Genomic DNA, 7,093 nt, shown 5'->3' on the forward strand with positions numbered 1-7,093 from the left:
TGGGCTCTGAGCAGGGCTGGTTCCTGCAGACCCTGACGGACCCTCCTGGGCTGGTTTGGGGCTGACAGCTTGGTTTGATCTCTGCACAGACAGACACCCTGCAGGCTGGGAGCCCCTCACTGGTGATACTGGTGACACTGGGAGCCCCTCACTGGGAGCACTGGGAGCTCCTCACTGGTGATACTGGTGACACTGGGAGCCCTTCACTGGGAGCACTGGGAGCTCCTCACTGGTGACACTGGGAGCACTGGGAGCTCCTCACTGGGAGCCCCTCACTGGGAGCACTGGGAGCCCCTCACTGGTGGCACTGGGAGCTCCTCACTGGTGATACTGGGAGCACTGGGAGCCCCTGACTGGTGGCACTGGGAGCCCCTGACTGGTGGCACTGGGAGCACTGGGAGCCCCTCACTGGTAGCACTGAGAGCCCCTCATTGGTGGCACTGGGAGCCCCTGACTGGTGGCACTGGGAGTCCCTCACTGGGAGCACTGGGAGCCCCTCACTGGTGATACTGGGAGCACTGGGAGCCCCTGACTGGTGGCACTGGGAGCACTGAGAGCTCTTCACTGGGAGCCCCTCACTGGTGGCACTGGGAGCACTGGAGCCCCTCACAGGTGGCACTGGGACCCCCGGGAGCCCCTCACTGGTGGCACTGGTGGCACTGGGAGCCCCTCACTGGTGGCACTGGTGGCACTGGGAGCCCTGAGCTGCTCCCTGAGCCTCGGGCCAGCCCTTTCGGGTGAGGTCCCGCTGGGAGCCGTGGGCAGGGCCCAGGTGGGCACTGGGCAGCCCAGCCCAGGTGAGCTGGGCGGTGGCAGCTGCTGCTGCAATCTGGGCCTGGCTGATCCCAGAGGGATTTCCCAACCCTCCTGCCCCAATTCCAGCTGCTGACCCTCCCACACAGCCCTGCTGGGTCAAGCACCTGGGAAAGCTCGTCCTGTGCACAGAGCTGTGGGGTCACCCTGGGGACAGCACGGGGGGATCAGCCCTTGGGACCATTCCTGTGGGATTACCCCTGTGGGATATTCCATTCCTGTGGGATATTCCATCCCTGTGGGATCATCTCTATGGGATCCACACCTATAGGATCCCATCCCTGCAGGATCCATCTCTGTGGTATCATCCCTATGGGATCTATCCCTATAGGATCCCATCCCTGTGGGATCCCATCCCTGTGGGACTCCATCCCTGTGGGATCATTCCTGTGGGATCATCTCTATGGGATCCAGACCTATAGTATCCCATCCCTGTGGGATTCCATCCCTGTGGGATCTCATCCCTGCAGGATCCATCTCTGTGGGATCATCCCTATGGGATCCATCCCTATAGGATCCCATCCCTGTGGAATTAGCCCTGTGGGATCCATCTCTGTGGGATCCCATCCTTATGTGCTCCATCTCTGTGGGATCACCCCCATAGGATCCAATCCCTGTGGGATCATCCATGCAAGATCCACCCCTCCTCTCACCACGAGGGTGACCCGGTTACTCCACACCCCGAAACCAACAGCACCTGCAGGGAGGAGCAGCTCTCCTCCCGCCCTGCTCAGCCCCCAGATTCAGGAGCCATCCCTGTAGGACCCATCCTTGCAGGATCCCATCCCTGTAGGATCCATCCTTGCAGGATCCCATCCCTGTAGGATCCCATCCCTGCAGGGATCCCATCCCTGTGGGACCCATCCTTGCAGAATCCATCCCTGAGGGATCCCATCCCTGTAGGACCCCATCTCTTTGGGATCCTATCCCTGCAGGGATCATCCCTATGGGATCCCATCCCTATGGGCTCCATCCCTGCAGAATCCATCTCTTTGGGATCCCATCCCTGCAGGATCCATCTCTTTGGGACCCCATCCCTGCAGGGATCATCCCTATGGGATCCCATCCCTATGGGCTCCATCCCTGCAGAATTCACCTCTTTGGGATCCCATCCCTGCAGGATCCATCTCTTTGGGATCCATCCCTGCAGGATCACCCCTGTGGGCTCCCTCCCTGCCCCACTCCTGCCCAGGACAGGATCAGATGAAGGCAGGGCTGACCTGGGCTCTGCTCCTGGCTCACCTGGACATGGCCCCTGCCCACCCTGGGCAGGCTGGACCAGCTCGGGCCCTGCCCGGCCCTGCCCGCATCCCACGCTCCGGGGCTGGCATCTGCCCTGGGCACAGCAGGGCATGGGCACTGAGCCTGTCCTGGGCACAGCAGGGCATGGACACTGAGCCTGCCCTGGGCATAGCAGGGCATGGGCACTGAGCCTGCCCTGGGCACAGCAGGGCATGGACACTGAGCCTGCCCTGGGCATAGCAGGGCATGGACACTGAGCCTGCCCTGGGCACAGCAGGGCACCGGGCTGGGATCTGCCCTGCTGACCCCGGGGTGCCCTGGTGCCCTCCTCTCACCACGAGGGTGACCCGGTTACTCCACACCCCGAAACCAACAGCACCTGCAGGGAGGAGCAGCTCTCCTCCCGCCCTGCTCAGCCCCCAGATATTTAAGAGCCAGCCCCCAAATATTTAGGAGCCGGCCCCCAGATTTAGGAGCCCCCAGATTCAGCAGCCAGCTCCAGATTTAGGAGCCCTCAAATTCAGGAGCCAGCCCCAAATTCAGGAGCCGGTCCCTAGACTTAGGATCCAGGCCCCAGATTTAGCAGCCAGCCCTCAAATTTAGGATCCAGCCCCAGATTAAGTAGCCAGCCCCCAGATTTAGGATCCAGGCCCCATATTTAGGAGTCAGTCCCCAGCTTTAGGAGCCAGGCCCCAGACATTTAGGAGCCACCTCTCAGATTTAGGATCCACTCCTCAGATTTAGGAGCCAGCCCCAGATTTAGGATCAGCCCCATATTCAGGGTCCAGCCCTGTTCCTCCCAGCGTGGGACGGGGCAGCTGACGCACACCTGAGCGTTTCCATCGCCCGGGCTGAGCCAAACCCACAAAGCCCCGGCGCCGTTATCGCCACCGCTCCCGTTACCGGCACCGCGCGGGGACCGGAGCCCGCCCTGAGCCCGCCCGTGGACCTTGCTCGGGGCCAGGCGGGAGCCCGGAGCCCTGCGCGGTGACAGCGACATTGCCGAGCCTGGGGACACCGGGCCTGCGGCACCGGCCGGGCCCATCCTCCGCACCGGCACCGAACCGGAGCTGGCACCGGCACCGAACCGGAGCCGGCACCGGGGACACGGGGACCCCATCTCGGGCACTTGGAGCCCCGGCACTCCCGTCCCGAGGGAGGGACGAGCCTGTGGGAGCCCCGAACCCCGGCGGAGCCGGTGCCGCCACCCCCGGCGGGGACCCCGGGACACCCCAAGGTCACCGGGGGACCCCGAAGCCCCGCGGGCGGTGCCGGGGGGCGACGGGCGGCGGCTCCGTGACCCCGTCCCGACCCCCACCCGGGGGTCCCTCAGCACATCCAGGGCACCCCCGGGCACCGGAGACCCCCGCAAAGCCCCCGGGACCCGCAGGGCCGGAGCCCCCCGGGACTCCCGGGGCCGGAGCCCCCCGGTACCGCCCGCCGAGGGTTCCCCCCCATCGCTCACCGGCCCCGGCCGCCCCCGGCCCCGCCGCCGCCGCCGCCACATGCCCGGCCCGAGCCGCGTCCCGGCGCACCGAGCGCGTCACGGGGCGGCACCGGGACCTCGGGGTGGGGCCTGAGCCCGAACGTGGGTGCGGGGCTGGGGTTCCACTTTGGGGTCTCAGGTCCCAGTTTGGGGCCCCCAGGTCCCAGTTTGGGGCCCCAGGATGGCAGACAGAGCCCCAGTCCCAGTTTGGGGTTCCAGGTCCCAGTTTGGGTCCCCCAGGTCCCAGTTTGGGGTCTGAGATCCCAGTTTGGGGGGCAGGATAGCAGCCAGAGCCCCAGTCCCAGTTTGGGGCTCCAGGTCCCACTTTGGGGTCCCAGGATGGCAGCCAGGGCTTCCAGTTCCACTTTGGGGTCTCAGGTCCCAGTTTGGGGCCCCCAGGTCCCAGTTTGGGGCCCCAGGATGGCAGACAGAGCCCCAGTCCCAGTTTGGGGTTCCAGGTCCCAGTTTGGGTCCCCCAGGTCCCAGTTTGGGGTCTGAGATCCCAGTTTGGGGGGCAGGATAGCAGCCAGAGCCCCAGTCCCAGTTTGGGGCTCCAGGTCCCACTTTGGGGTCCCAGGTCCCAGTTTGGGGCCCTAGGATGGCAGCCAGGGCTCCCAGTCCCAGTGTGGGGTCCCCGGTCCCAGTTTGGGGCACCAGGATGACAAACAGGGTCCCAGGTCCCAGTTTGGGGTCCCAGGTCCCAGTTTGGGGCCCCAGGATAGCAGCCAGAGCCCCAGTCCCAGTTTGGGGCTCCAGGTCCCACTTTGGGGTCCCAGGTCCCAGTTTGGGGCCCTAGGATGGCAGCCAGGGCTTCCAGTCCCAGTTTGGGGTCCCCAGGTCCCAGTTTGGGGTCTCAGGATGGCAGACAGAACCCCAGTCCCAGTTTGGGGCCCCCAGGTCCCAGTTTGGGGCACCAAGTCCCCCAGTACAGGGACCATGGACCCCCGTGCAGCCCCTGAGCCCCTAAAGGGGGGGTTTGAGCCCCCGTGAGGCCCCAGGAGGGTCCCCAGACCCTCCCCATACCCAGGAGAGGTTTAGGATGGGTACAGGGAAAGGTTCTGCCCCCAGAGGGTGCTGGGCACTGCCCAGGCTGCCCAGGGAACGGGCACAGCCCCGAGGCTGCCAGGAGTGCTTGGACAGCACTCCAGGGATGCCCAGGGTGCGATTTTGGGATGCCCAGGGTGCGATTTTGGGGTGTCTGTGCAGGAGCAGCAATGGGCAGGAGCAGCCTGGCATTATTAATGGTGCTGCTAAATGTCCAAATCCTGGAAAAATGAGAAATCCAGGAGGTGGGAGACTCCACCAGCCCCAGCCCTGACCTGACAGTCAGGAAGAACCCAAAAAATATTCCTGAAAATAGGAATAACCCAACTGGAGGCCTCACTCCTCACCTGGAACCAGGTGGGATTGACCCCACAGGAGCTGGGAAACGACACAAAATCCCCAAATTCCAGGTGGTTTGGGCTGGGAAAATGCCCCAAATCCCCAAAGTGCCTAAATCCTGGCTGGTTTGGGCTGGGAAACTGCACAAAATCCCCAAATTCCAGGTGGTTTGGGCAGGGAAAATGCCACAAACTGCCCCAAAGTGCCCAAAATCCCCAAATCCCCGCTGCTCTGGGCTGGGAATCTGCCCCAAACTGCCCCAAATGCCCAAATCCCAGATGGTTTGGGCTGGGAAAATGCCCCAAACTGCCCCAACTGCTCCAAAGTGCCCCAAAATGCCCAAATCCTGGCTGGTTTGGGCTGGGAAATTGCCCAAACTGCCTCAATCTCGGCTGCTCCAGGCTGGGATTCTGCCCCAAACTGCCCAAAATCCCCAAATCCTGGCGGGTTTGCGCTGGCAAACTGCCCCAAAATCCCAAAATCCCAGCTGCTCTGGACTGGGAATCTGCCCCCAACTACCCCAAACTGCTCCAAAATGCCCCAAACTGCCCTAAAATCCCCAAATCCCGATGGGTTTGGGCTGGGAATCTGCTCCAAACTGCCCAAACTGTCCCCAAACTGCCCCAAAGTGCCCAAGTCCCGGCTGGTTTGGGCAGGGAATCTGCCCCAAAGTGCCCCAAAATCCCCAGTTCCCGGCTGTCCCGGGATGCCAGCCCTGGGCTCGGTACTCACCCAGCTCGCAGGCAGGGCTGGGTTTGCCGGGCATCGCTCCCGCTGCCGCCTCCGGATCCTGGGCAGTGTCCCAGCTCTGTCCCGGCTCTGTCCCGGCTCTGTCCCGGCACTGTCCCCAAGACTGTCCCAGCTCTGTCCCGGCTCTGTCCCGGCTCTGTCCCGGTGCTGTCCCGGTGCTGTCCCGGTACTGTCCCGGCACTGTCCCGGCACTGTCCCGGCTCTGTCCCGGTACTGTCCCGGCACTGTCCCGGTGCTGTCCCGGTACTGTCCCGGCACTGTCCCGGCTCTGTCCCGGCTCTGTCCCGGTACTGTCCCCAAGACTGTCCCGGCTCTGTCCCGGCTCTGTCCCGGCTCTGTCCCGGCACTGTCCCGGCTCTGTCCCGGCTCTGTCCCGGCACTGTCCGTACTGTCCCCAAGACTGTCCCGGCTCTGTCCCGGCACTGTCCCGGCTCTGTCCCGGTACTGTCCCGGCTCTGTCCCGGTACTGTCCTGGCTCTGTCCCGGTACTGTCCCGGCTCTGTCCCGGCTCTGTCCCGGTACTGTCCCGGCTCTGTCCCAGCACTGTCCCCAAGACTGTCCCGGCTCTGTCCCGGCTCTGTCCCGGTACTGTCCCCAAGACTGTCCCGGCTCTGTCTCAGCACTGTCCCGGCTCTGTCCCGGTACTGTCCCGGCACTGTCCCGGTGCTGTCCCGGTACTGTCCCGGCACTGTCCCGGCTCTGTCCCGGCTCTGTCCCGGTACTGTCCCCAAGACTGTCCCGGCTCTGTCCCGGCACTGTCCCGGTACTGTCCCGGCACTGTCCCGGCTCTGTCCCGGCTCTGTCCCGGCACTGTCCCGGCTCTGTCCTGGCTCTGTCCCGGCTCTGTCCCGGGTTCTGTCCCCAGCACTGTCCCCTCCCTATTTAAGCGCTGTCCCCTCCCTGCCCCGAGCAGAGTTCCCGAGGAAGCTGCGAGGCGCCTCAAAGGCTCCCGATCATTAATTAAGTGCTCATTAAGACGCTTTGATGAAGCCACGGAGCCGCTTTGATGCCGCTCACGGGCCGGGCCGGCGGCTCCGCTGATCCGGGCCGGACTCTGCTCGGGCAGCCCCGGGACGTGCGGGCCGGACCGTCCCGGGCCGTGATAAATAACGGGGTGCGATAACGGAACCGCTGAGTCAGCAACACCTGGGCACAGGTGAGGCGGGCACGGGGCTGCCTGAGCCGGGCCACGTCCCGGGGCACCGAGAGCGGCCCCGAGGGTCCCCAGGGTGGCACCTGCGGGTGGCACCTGGGCAGGGAATTCCTGAGCAGCTGCGGGAATTCCTGCGGGGCTTTCCCGAAAATCTTTGGGCAGGGTTTGGTTTGTTTTGGCTCCTGGAAGGAGGAAAATAAACATGACCCACATGGGGCACGGCTGGAAGGTCCTGCCCGGTACCGGGAACCGGGAGAACCGGGAGA

The 7,093-nt window shown here is 64.4% G+C and overlaps 1 protein-coding gene across 1 annotated transcript in view; it reads right to left on the reverse strand.

The window, feature by feature from the left end:
* Positions 1-3,599, reverse strand: part of SLC11A2 (solute carrier family 11 member 2) — a 50,756-nt gene extending 47,157 nt beyond the window's left edge. The window contains exon 1 of the mRNA XM_066567548.1: positions 3,521-3,599. The gene's annotated coding sequence lies outside the window, so the exon portion shown is untranslated. The remainder of the gene's footprint in view (positions 1-3,520) is intronic.
* Positions 3,600-7,093: the final 3,494 nt, after the last annotated feature.

This window comes from Molothrus aeneus, chromosome 30 (genome assembly GCF_037042795.1).
Source record: "Molothrus aeneus isolate 106 chromosome 30, BPBGC_Maene_1.0, whole genome shotgun sequence".
Classification (NCBI taxonomy): domain Eukaryota; kingdom Metazoa; phylum Chordata; class Aves; order Passeriformes; family Icteridae; genus Molothrus; species Molothrus aeneus.